The following is a 13,314-nucleotide window of genomic DNA, read 5'->3' on the forward strand; positions in this document are numbered from 1 at the left end:
ATGCGAAAAACTGCGAAGTTGAAATTCGTGAATGAAGGACATAGTCAATGGTAGTGAAAGAGAAGAGGTAATAAAATGATCAAGGGGAGTGGTGAAATGAAAGGGTGGTGGAAAGGATAATGAGAGGAGAGAGGGGGCGGGGGGAGAAATTAAAAATTAGACATGAAAGATTAAAAACGTTAAATTATAGACATAGGTACAGTCATTAGGTTAAGTAAAGCGATACTGTAAACAGACTCGGAGCAAAGTCTTTTTTAAGGTCGTAAAGCCGAAAATAAAGGTATGCATATATAATTTACTAAATACTAATACAGTAAGACATTAACAATGAAAATATTTTAAAAAGTTATCCATTAATCTAAAAAATAAATATCTACTCTTTTGCGTAGAAAATTTCTTGTTGGTTTTAAATACAGTTTACAGTTATTTCAATGTTAAATATTCAGAATACTTTATGTTGAAATTCGTTTCCAATCGATAGATAGGATGCTGGCAGAGAATTAATTTCGTTTCGTTTTATTTAAAAGTGTCACTTTTGTAACAGTATTTGTATCCGCAAAGTTTAGTCTCCGCTTTCAGTGAACATCCGCGGAATATTCCTCACTTCCGACGATTTTTGTCGCTTGTCTTGTTTTACTTTACGAGTGCGTATTTCACATGTGTATCCGATATCAAATTGATGGTATATTTTCTACCAATCGCGGGGAGACGCGATCACGAGGAAGCGCGTCAACGGGAACCGTAAAATCCTGTTACGATTATAATAATCGACACCACGAACAAGTCGATTCCCTTATTTCTTTTGGGATAATAGGGGTGGTTGGTGTAGTACAACACTGCGATTAACAGGCTATAAAAACTATATTTTCAACAACTTGTACAAGAAAGAGTTACACCGTTTCGTAAGATGTAAATGTCGTGGACGAATGTTTGACGGGTGAAGACCCGATAGAGAGACGTTGACTGTTCTGTCGTAGTAGAACAAGTCCCTTGCAGTTGAATGTAGTAATGTAGTAGAAGCAGTCCGATTGATTGATCCGTAGGTGACTTGGTGCCGGAGTATTGACTGAACTAATGTCGTAGAAGCAGTGAAGTCCGTTTTCGTGTTATTACGGAGGAAAGCTCGGTGGTGTGTATCTTTTGAACTAAGAACGCGAATTCATTGTTCACACTTTTCGTTAGGAATAAATAAAGATAGGAGGAGAAAGTCTCCTGCCAACGTGGCTCATGGGTGTCATTGTTTATGGGAAAAACCTGCTTTTCCGTTAGACAAATATCCGCTTTCTCCGTAATTTGTAAGGGCGTGCAATAGACCTAAGGACTGCAAACGATATTTTCTTCGTTACTTGAAGAATTCTTCTTCTCGATAAACCTATCTATGGAAAATTGATACGTATCTTGCACGGGTCTTTCTCCGTTCCATTTCGCTTCATTTTTGATACGAATAAATCTAATCCGCTACGATCTTATTTTCTCGTTTTATTTTCACTTGCATATCCTACTCTCTGTCGTTCACCAATCTCACACCGTGACATTAACAATATGTGTGAACTAAAAAAATAAAATCATCACTACGCATCTCAAATTTCTGAATACATTCTCCGTCGTTTGTCATTTACCATCGATACGCAGACACACAATTCTCTCAGTTTTTGGTCATATCTCGTTAGTTTAATATTAGTACATATTAATAGACTGGTAAAATAAGCGCAAAAGCTCCTTAAATTTTTTAAAAAAAAATAGGTTTCAATTTTATATCAACTTTTTATAGACACAAGTATCATAATCACGGATGTGACATTAAATAAATAGGTAAATAAAATTTTGGTTGATACTGAATATTTTCAAAATGAAAATGACATACGCGTTCATCTTGTGCGTTGGATAAGGAACCACAAACGATAGAAATAGTATCTCAAAATGGAAAAGTTGATTTTTCTTCAATATCGTCGAACAAAATTTAAATTACGATAAATATCGATAACTACTAGAACGAGTAACGTTTTGAAGAAATTCAAATGTAAAATACTATCGTTATGACTAGCAGTCGTAACGTGAGTATGACGTAATTAGGTGAAGACGACAAGTAGACAAGAAAAAGAGGCGACGGAATAATGTTTATCGTACGGCTTCATATGACACACGATTTATTTTTATTTATTTATTTTTATTTTTTTATTTTTTATTCTTTTATTCTCTAAGCTATAACATTTTACCAAATGTCCTTCTGGACAAATTGTAAAAATTTAATAAAACAAATAAAAAAAAAAAATATGACACACGAAGCCTTGTCTTTATTTCCTCATGATACTGACTACAATATGTTCACAAATATTTGCATGATTCCGTTCCATTATTCTACATCTTTTATACAGAGTTTTGCATTTGTCGGTGGTTTTTGCCAACCTGCTGATAGAAAGTCGTCTATTACAATGCAAGTGGGTATAATTATTATATGCACCTTAATATACATACATTGAACTGTTAGACTAATAAGAAGCCATATACATACATATAAACGTTTGCTTGTTTCAGTTACACAACCATATTCCTCTCTTCTCTTATTTTCCTTTTTCATCGACAAACCAGCAAGTCGACCATACTTATACAACTATTATACGTAACAAACATCGCTTACCGAACATTATTCGTGAAGCAAATATTATGGTATAAAATGATTAAACCCTGATTATCTGAGCCTAGAAGATCATAATCAACTTAATTGTTACATTCGATAAACGGATATCGTGTGTGGATGAGTACACTTTCGAATTATGAGTTGATTCTCTGTCAACGGATAGCAAAATACTTGTAATTTCAACAGTCTCAACAAGTTAACAATTGTTTCATCATATGCCGAAATTTAATTGTACGTTTTTATATTACTATACCGCCGCAATTGTTGAAATCCGGTCAACTTTCTTTTTGCTGATAAAAAATTTTCTTTACGATATCTGTAACGTTCACCATCTGTGCAATTTAATTATTACGTAATATCATTACATCAAGCTTCATGATCGAAACACGAAACAAAGAAAAGTAAATACCTCCATTTGCTTCATGTACATATATACATAAAAGTATATGTATTTCTTCAAAACAAGAAACTGGAAAAAATGGTTGGAGAAAAGATCTCGAACAATACTTAAACATCTTTTTCTCTGGGATATATACAACGCCACGAATGTTTAAGAACTAGAGATCTCTTTATCATCGAAGATATTTTCATTAACTTTATTTCCTTCCTTAAATACCTTCGTTCACTGAATTTTTTGTTATATTCTTTAAATAGATATAATATATTCCTTAATAAAACGTTAATACGAAGAAGGGATACCAGGGATTCACTACGTAGCTTCGCATCAAATATTCTCTTTCTTTTCAACGACAATTCACGAAATAACAAGAAAAATAAAGGAAATCGAACAGTGAAGAGACAGGAATCCACGTGTTAACCAATAAGATATTTTATTCGAGCTACTGTATAATTATAATTGCGTAAAAATTTGTTTTACCCTTCTTAGTCATAAAATAACTTTCTCTCTCTTTCTTTGTCTCTTCGTTGTGTTCTCAGGCGAAAAGATGGGAACAACTCCCATGACAAGCAACGGGATAACTGACATACTGAAATTAACTCTACGATCCTCTCTGATCTACATAATGCGAATTCGCTATCGTGCGACGAGATAATCCAACTACCGATCAATTAAACGTTCCGAAAGAAGAAAAGAAAATAATAATCGGGATTGATCGTGATAAAGTAAATGCGACAGATTGTTAGGAAAACTAATTGTACAATTTCTTCCATGTTTATCTCCATCAGAAATCAGTTCTGTCGTTCGTATTGTTTGTTGTTACAATCGGAAAAAGCGTTTCGAGGCTTCAGCTTTCATAGATCAACCAGAGTTGGCAGTGCTTTATAAATAATCCTCGGTTGAATCGTCTTGACACGCGTTAGACATTAGAGATACAGAAGACGATTCAAAGATATTCTATTCGTGTGTATAATACTTATGTGTATACGTTATAGGCAAAGATCATCCGAAAAATATTTTACGCCAAGTATGTTTGCTGAAACTTATCTACATTATCTTGTATATACGAAAAAATCAAGTGGTTTGAGGATCTTTACGTAGAGGTACATACAAATTATATTTTGCACTAGAAGTATTGACTTTAGAACCCACGTTGTTTAAACGTTCTTCGTTTTCCTTGATCAAGACTAGGAGCTTTTCAACTCCTTATATCCTTCTTAAACCCTTAGATCCTTAAACTTCTAAGACTTCTTAGACTTCTTAGATTTATTAGTACAGTGAAACTGATAGTTTGGATACAAGTAAAACTCGATTAAACAATAAAACTCGATCGAATGGAGGCTACTGGATTATCGATGCGTTTTGATCGTCGAGGAAGCTCGGATACTGTATTATTTTTGCGTGTAACATACATTTTGCTGCCCGTTTGTTTACTAGCATGCAAATGGCAAAAGTACGACAACTTGTATAAATTGTATATATAGGTTGCAAAGAAAGTAAGTGTGAAGAGGATATAGCATACACCTTCGGATCCATAAAGGTTTGCAAAAAAAGTGGATGCAAAACGACGTTGAAGTCGAAATTTCAGGTTAAATTTTTTTATTGCAACGTATTCTACTCATCATAAGAAAGAAAAATCTCACAGGAACCATAGCTCACAAATGACTCTTTTTACTGGAAAAAAATAAAGTTTTAATGATTCTGAAACTGACTTTATTCACTATGTGTTTTCATTCTGCCATCAAATACAAGAAAAGTAGTATCTATTGACATAGGTTAATATCCAAAATCTATCACTATATATTGCATATCTTTCTTTTCTCCTTGCCATTTAAACAGTCCCGAACTCGCACTTCTCACTTTGATAAAATTTCTCCTCAAAACTACGTATAATTCTGCAATTCAGATAACAAAAACAACGTTCAATTCGATGTATTCCACCCCGCTTTCTTTTCTACCAAAATGATTTTGACAGGTATTCGTAATCATAAATAGAACACATTAATATAAAAAAGATTTTGTTCTCTTTGCACATATTTATTTTTGCTCCTAGTTGACAGGAAGTATATATTCAATTTGACATGATTTTTCAACGGTTGTAAATTATCAAGCCGAACTCCGAACGATATATTTTACTCCAAAAAGAAAGAAGTCTGCTGATACTGAATTTGGAAAACGAGAAGGTCCATGAGGAGTGATATGGACAGTTCACGGTATTACAAACAGTTCATTCCAAAATTGATGGGTCAGTCGACTATGAGATGAAGCATGAGGAATCATACATGAAATAGATAGAATCGATGCCTGTATTTTATCTTCGCGTAATTTGCTAAGAATTCGTGAACGCAAAAATCACAAATATAATATATCCGTTAACAACGGAGGCACATAATTTCTGTCTATCTTTGATTAAATCTTCATTGCATGTGATTTTTCACGAATCTAAATCCTAGTATTTATTAACTAAAAACGCCACTGCTTTTATCACACGGTTCAAAAAGTATAATTGTAAGTTAACAAATTGTTGACCGGTCATGAGTTAACTCGTGTTTTCATGGCTGAACGTTACCGATGGGCCACGAGTAAACTCGTGATGCGCTTTTTTTCGCATCAGCGTCGTTTTCTCAGTGCGCTGTTGGAGATCATACAGTGTTGTGTACCATTACACGTAGGTAATTGTTACACTGTTTATCATACGAAAAGGAAATATTAAGAGTTGAATAATAAATAAAATTTATTAAAGTTTAGTTATATTGTTTTACTTGCGCATCCAATTACGAAATAATAGCCGGTGACATGAGATAAATTCCCAGTAAAATTGTCGATCAACAATGTGTTAAGCATCATCCAATGGTAAAAATTTCGTCGAGTGACATAGCTATTTGAAGTGCTTGAACGCGGAGAATTTTATTTGATATGATTGATTGATAAGATAGATATCAAATAATTGATTTGACGATCTATTCTATGTACGCTAATTGGTAAATATGCACGAGCAAAGACGATAATTAACCTGTTCTTTAAGAATACGGCGCCGATATGATCTTTGATATAGATTTAAATATCGCAATATTAATTCTTGATCACTAAATTGTTGAACTATAACGCTGAAAGTTGTATCGTCACGGAACTTTTTCTGCACATAAAGATCTTCCATTATTTCTGTATCCTGTATGATACAGATGTATCAACATCTGTAAGTTCCTGCTTAGTTATTTCTCTTGCTAAAAATAAATGCAAATATGAACACAAATGTAAATATAAATATACAAGTATAAATATATTATAAATGAAGCCAGTTTAAAAACTATTAAAATTTTAACATTTTTTCCTGAAGTCATTTATGATCTATGGTTCCTTTGAGACTTTTGTTCCTCGTGATAAATAGAATACATTGCAATAAAAACAATTTTGACCTTACTGTCCTACTTTCTTTGCACCCAGTACATTCATCTACGTAGTATCATTCAGCATCACAAATTTGTATATTATAAATTATCTCTCAGATGCGCTACATGAATGTAATGTTTCTTCTTTGCTGTTTCCTTTCAAAATTTTTGCTATCACTTTAGTTTTGGTTTAATCACGCAAAATTCACTTACAGGCGGATATTGTCTTCTTTTACTTTGACTTTTACTAAGAATCTTAAACTAGAATGAATAATCAGACATGAAAATTGTTCGATGATCACCTAGAAACCATGATTACCGAAAGTATATAAGTATATAACTGCTACTTCGATACTATGCAATTACATTCCTAATTAAGTAAATATACATTTACATGTATTTCATCTTTCTTTGTAAATGCTTATAATTACAAAAAAATAAGTTTTTTACGGTTATAAATGTCGAGAAAAAGAGAGAGAGAGAGAGAGAGAGAGAGAGAGAGAGAGAGATTTCGGAAGATATGTTGGAGTTAAAGCGTAAGTACAGTTAATGTATACATTTATTGAAACGTATGCCTTTACCATTTGCATGTAGCGAAAATACACATAAAAGAACCCATGCTCTACATACAGATAGGATAGTTAATACTCGCTTTTAGCGTACTGTGTCATGATAAAAAATGCAACACTATGATGAAACCAAATGTTTTTTCGTGAATGAATTATCATGTATATTCGTGGATGAATTATCGGACGTTCATTATTCAAAGAGATTTTTAACACACTATGTAACTTGTGCTTTAATTATAGTATGTAATAAACATAAAAGAGTGTAGAGTGTGATGAACGTTGGAGGTGATAACCCTAATTTCGTTATCGAAACAGCATGTGTTGTTGATTTAATTTTTCGCAACAAACGCAAGCGAGATGCCAGCTAAAGTAACAAATTAAGAAAATTCCATCTAAAATTGTTATACAAGAACGGTAAAGATGAAGAACGAATTCTCCCTAATCGACAATAGGAATTCATTTAGGTTAACGTCGTGTTCAACTTTCGGAAACTATTTTGAAATTACTTAGGAAACATCGGAAAGACAAAGATTGAGCTTGATTACATGGATAAACCCTTTAAAAATTGTTCAGAAGTCTCAAGAAGCGATTCAGTTTTTGCTCTTTGACGTACTCTTCGATTATAATCAAATTAATCGACATAATCCGGCGTTTGAATTTATTCGATTTTTATTAATTGTAATAAAATTGAATATTAAATAGCATTTAAAATGTGAATTTTTAAAAATCGAATGAAAAATAAATCATTCGCTCTGAGCGAGCACAGAGATCGCATTCAGAAATTCCATTTAGAAATATTGTTCTCGATAGCAGAAAATCATCTAGAAAAGCATGAACACAGCGTCGAACTTCGAAACATTACCGAGTATCGAATGAAAAGAAACTTCTCCACGATATACTTTTACTAAGAAACATTGACAATTATGTATTTCCTATCGATGTACTACTTTCTCCTTAAGTTGTTAGTACCCGAGAATTTAAGATACGAGATTTCATGAAATTCTGTTTCTCGATATTATATCTCGATTCAGCGAATCTATCAAACAGAAATCACTTAGAATACTTAGTTCCACTCGACTGATTGTTAGTTTTTAACGAAAGCAAACGACAAACGGAAATTCTAATTTTTCGTAATAACAAACCGCATTCCTTTTCATATATTTGACATCAGTTTAAAATCTAAAGCAAATTTTTAGTTGAAAAAGCAGGCCGCCGCGCTGCGCCACCTCAAGTAAGTAGGTAACTTGAGGCAAATGTTACAGAAATCATCCATATCAATACCGCTATTTCTAATAGAACTTGAACCTAAAAACAACAACAAGGAAATTTTCGAAATTAAAAAAGTTCTAAACACAATAATTACAGTCAGACCACCCAGACACAAAAAAGACATACCACAATGTATGCGGTGACAACAATATGGACATACAAAAAACTACTGCAATAGAAACCCGGTGTGTGTCAAATGCGCAGAAAAGCATCTAACAATGAACTACCCATACACGGGAAAAATAAACGATGTAAAGTGCTACAATTGCAGTGGAAACCTCCCAGCTAGCTCCAAAGGCTGTACAGTCGGAAAACAACTTCAACGCAAACTCTTTCCGCCACTCCGAAGCAGGATATACAGTAACTATCACACACAACAGGATAGCGCAGAAACTGAGACACCAACAAACGTACAGCACGTAATGAATATCAACCACAATAATACCAATACCTCTGGTAGCCGAAGCTACGCGCAAGTAACCAAACAAACAACATCCCTAGACAACCAAAACCAAAACAATAACACCAACGACGCAACAGAAATCAAAGAACTACTAAAGCAATCCATCAAAAATACTGAAATGCTAACAAAAATGATAAGCGAACAAAATGCAGTCCTCAGACAGCAAACGCAACAAATCACAACCATGTTACAACTTCTTACAAACATGTTAAGCAAAAAATAAAAAACGGACATGCTCAAAATATTAGCCTGAAACTCTAACGGTCTACAACAACGGGCCCTAGAAACTAAAACATTCCTGTATCACAACAACATCGACATATTACTCGTATCAGAAACGCACTTCACTACAAAAAGTTACATGAAAATACCGTACTACACCATATATGATACCAAGCATCCCTCAGGGAAAGCACACGGAGGGACCGCAGTAATAATAAGGTACGACATTGAACATCACTTACACAGCCAAGTTAGTAAGGAATATTTACAATCAACCACCGTTACTGCACAATCTAGCAGCAACCATTTACAGTTGTCAGCAGTATATGTACCAGCGCGACACAAAATTACAGCACAAATGTGGGAAGAGTACTTTCAACAATTAGGCGACAAGTATATCGCAGCGGGAGACTACAACTCAAAGCACACACTATGGAGATCAGAAATCACTACACCTCGAGGTAGAATCCTGGAAAAATACATTAGAACAAATAACCTCAATTTATTATCCACAGGAAGATTGACATACTGGCCGACAAAATCTCTGACCTACTTGATTTTGCAGTTACAAAGGGACTAAATGGAAATAAAATAAATATAGCACCCAGCCTCGAGCTTAACTCCGACCATACACCCATAATAATTACATACAGAAACAATCCAATACTTTACAACAAATCACTATGCAATAAATCCACCAAATGGCAAACATTTAAAGAAATAATCCAGAGCAAAATCAACTGCAACATCCCATTGAAGACACCTGAACACATCGAACAAGCAGTAACAACATTTACAGAAACTATACAAGAAGCAGCATGGGCTACCACTATACCTGAATCAACCATTACACAAACAAAAATCATTCCGCCAGACATCCTCGAAAAAATTAGAGAAAAGTGTTACGTCGGCCGACTCTCTACCTGGACCGGGCCTCGCGTCGCGAGCGGGATGGCAGCCAGATGTCTGCACATCCTTATTGCGTACCCTTAAGAATCTCAAGGACCGACCATAAATCTTAGAAAATTCCAGCTAAAGTCTTCAGATCGAACAAAGATCTTTTCTACGAAAGCATTTTCTAAGATCTCTGGTTTGTGTCCGGAAAACACTTGAAAATCAGTTTCTCCACACGTGCGATGCTTCCTACCACCAACCTTCTATCGAGCGCGGCTAAGACCCCTCCTAGTCCATCAACAATCGTAATAGCCAATAGAAACAATGTCTATTACCCTCACTTTCCTGGCCAAAAACTGTCATCAACAAATCCGATGATCCCGTGCGCTAGACACACCCTTTCCTAGCTCTCCTCTGACACAGCATCGTCACTCTCAGAGTAGTCCATTTTCGTCGTCAGAACAGTCAACAAGTCTACCACGGTTTTACCCTTAATTCAGTCCGTTCGTAAAGTCTAACTATTTCATCGAGAGATATCGTCAAGTCGGGTCATATTTTCTGTAACGCATTAACTGTACTCATCGTCAAATACTTGTGACGCTCATAATATTGTGTGATCTATTGTTGAATATATACGTCATATTAACCTGTTAACACAGCGTTGATTTCAGTTTAATCACCCCTGTTATTCTAATCGAAACAAGGGGAACGACTCTTTCGCGGCGTTGATTAGCCGAATCGTAGCGAGAATTTACGCCTCTCGCTGGCGCGTTTCCCTCGCGACCGCGTCTCTCCGCGAACGGTCGTAACAAAAAGAGAAAAGCAGAAGCAAAAGCAAAATGGCAAAAACATTGAAGAAAAGAAAACCAAAAACAACTAAACAAACTTGCAAAGGAAATAAAAAACAAAATAAAAGAACACAACAACAACGAGTTTACAAAGTTCATAGAGTCATTATCTGCACACGAGAACTACAACTACTCACTATGGAAAGCTACAAAAAAAATAAAGAAAACAATAAAACTAGTACCAGCAATCAGAAAAGCAGACAACACATGGGCAAGAAGCATCGAAGAGCAAGCTAAAGAATTTTCCAACCACCTATGCAACACATTTACACCACATAACATCAATAACAGCAACCTCAATTGTCATACGGACGAGGATGCGCTAACCACTAGTTCCGCAACTGACAAGCAACACACCATGCCTAAAACAGCAGCACAAGAAATTAAAAACATAATCGAAAAACAATAAAGCACTAGGAATCGATCTAATTAATGGTAAAAATCTTGAAAAGCGATACGACTAATGACTATAATTTACAATGCAATATTAAGAATCCGATACTATCCTAAACTATGGAAACTAGCACAGATCATAATGTTACCTAAACCAGGCAAAGACCCACACCAAACAGCATCTTACAGACCAATTTCACTATTTCCCGTGCTTTCCAAAATACTAGAAAAAATAATATACGCCCGACTAAAACCAATAATAAAGAAGGAAAAATTAATACTAGATCACCAATTCGGATTCAGAAACAAACATTCCACTATAGAGCAAGTGCACAGGCTCGTCAACGAAATAATACTAGCACCAGAAAGCAAACAATACTGTACAGCCCTCTTTATGGACATAGAGAAAGCATTTGATAAAATAAACAACGAAAGCCTACTACAAACAATCAAGAAACAATTCCCGGAGCAAATATACCAATTAATAAAATCATATCTAAGCAGCAGAACCTTCGTAATAAAAATCAAGGACGCATACTCCGAAGTCAAAGACATTAAGGCAGGGGTTCCGCAAGGAAGCGTCTTAGGACCAATACTATACACACTATACACGGCCAACATACCAACAACTACCAATAGCAAAATACTGACATTCGCGGACGACACAGCTGTACTAGTCGGGCACACTAACCCTGTAACGGCAGTCACAATATTACAAAAACATATCACAAAAATAGAAAAGTGGCTACAAGCTAAACAAATTAAAGCTAACCCTAATAAATGCAACCATATTACATTCACACTGCGAAAACAGATACCACCAAGCATCTTTCTGAACGGCACGCAAATAATACAAACAAGGCAAGTCAAATACCTAGGACTCCACATAGATTCACAATTCACATGGAAACAGCATATCAAATCAATAATAGACAAAATACAGACAGCAAGGAGACAAATGCACTGGCTAACAAGTCGAAAATCCAAATTAAGCACAGAAAACAAATTAAAAATATACAAAACATCATAAAACCAATCTAGACGTACGGAATTCCACTATGGGGAACAGCAGCAATGAGCCATATAAGCAAAATTGAGACAATACAAGCTAAAATTCTTATAACGATAGTAAACGCCTCATGGTACGTTAGAAACGAGGGCATTCGGAAAGACCTGGGAATACCTACGGTCAAGGAGGAGATTAGCAGACTTGCAAGAAGGTACAGAGAAAGAATAGCAACGCACCCGAACCGGCTGGCAGCGGAAACGATCAACACAACAAGCATTGAAAGAAGATTAAAAAGGAAACACCCTACAGATCTCATAAAGGATATAACCTAGCAAACACGAAGATGGTACCCCGCTGGGGGTAGCCACCCACATGCTATATTTTTATTTTTATTTTTTTTTTTTTTTATTCACTAAGATATAATATTTTACCAAATGTCCTTCTGGACAAATTGTAAAAATTCAAATAAATAAACAAAAATCATCAATCTACCTGTTACGTCGCGTGAGTCGGTACCTGCGACGTCCCTCATGGTCAGGCCGCCGAGGCCTGCACCTCGTCACACTGACCTGCAATAAACCCAAGGAACCACCATAGCCCACATCTGTTAACAATAAAGTTATATTCTTTGCATACATTCGGTCTATGAGTGGCCCCTTAAATGGGTCCTTAGGTTTATTGCACGCTCGTACTCATTACGGAGAAAGCGAAGGTTTGCCCAGCGAGGTAATGGGTTTTTCCCAAGGACAGAAACAAACGTGATTCATATTTGACGAGGACTGTCCCCTCGTATTTAATACATTAACATTGGGAATACCCAATGGGCATCGCGGATCGTTACCCTCACTTTTCTACCGAAAAGTGTGAACTACGAATCCGCGTTCTTAGTTCATCAAGGATACCCCCACGACGAGCTTTCTTCCTAAATAGTACGAGACGGGTCAATCACTGTTCTACTAGTCTTCAGACAGTCAAGTCCTCTGCTCTAAGATCCTTTGGACAACCAAGTCCACTGTTCTACTAACCCTCAGACAGTCAAGCACTGCTCTAAGATCCCGTGGACAGTCAAGTCCACTGTTCTACTAGTCCTCGGACAGTCAACTTCAAGTTCTAACATGTCAGTCAAGCTCTCGCCTCTATAACTACCACGTCTAGCAACCTTCGGGTTCATCAACACGCTTTCCAAACACGGTCTGTTCACATCAAGTGGTGTAATCCAATAT

The sequence above is a fragment of the Bombus fervidus genome, chromosome 1 (assembly GCF_041682495.2).
Source record: "Bombus fervidus isolate BK054 chromosome 1, iyBomFerv1, whole genome shotgun sequence".
Taxonomy (NCBI): Eukaryota; Metazoa; Arthropoda; class Insecta; order Hymenoptera; family Apidae; genus Bombus; species Bombus fervidus.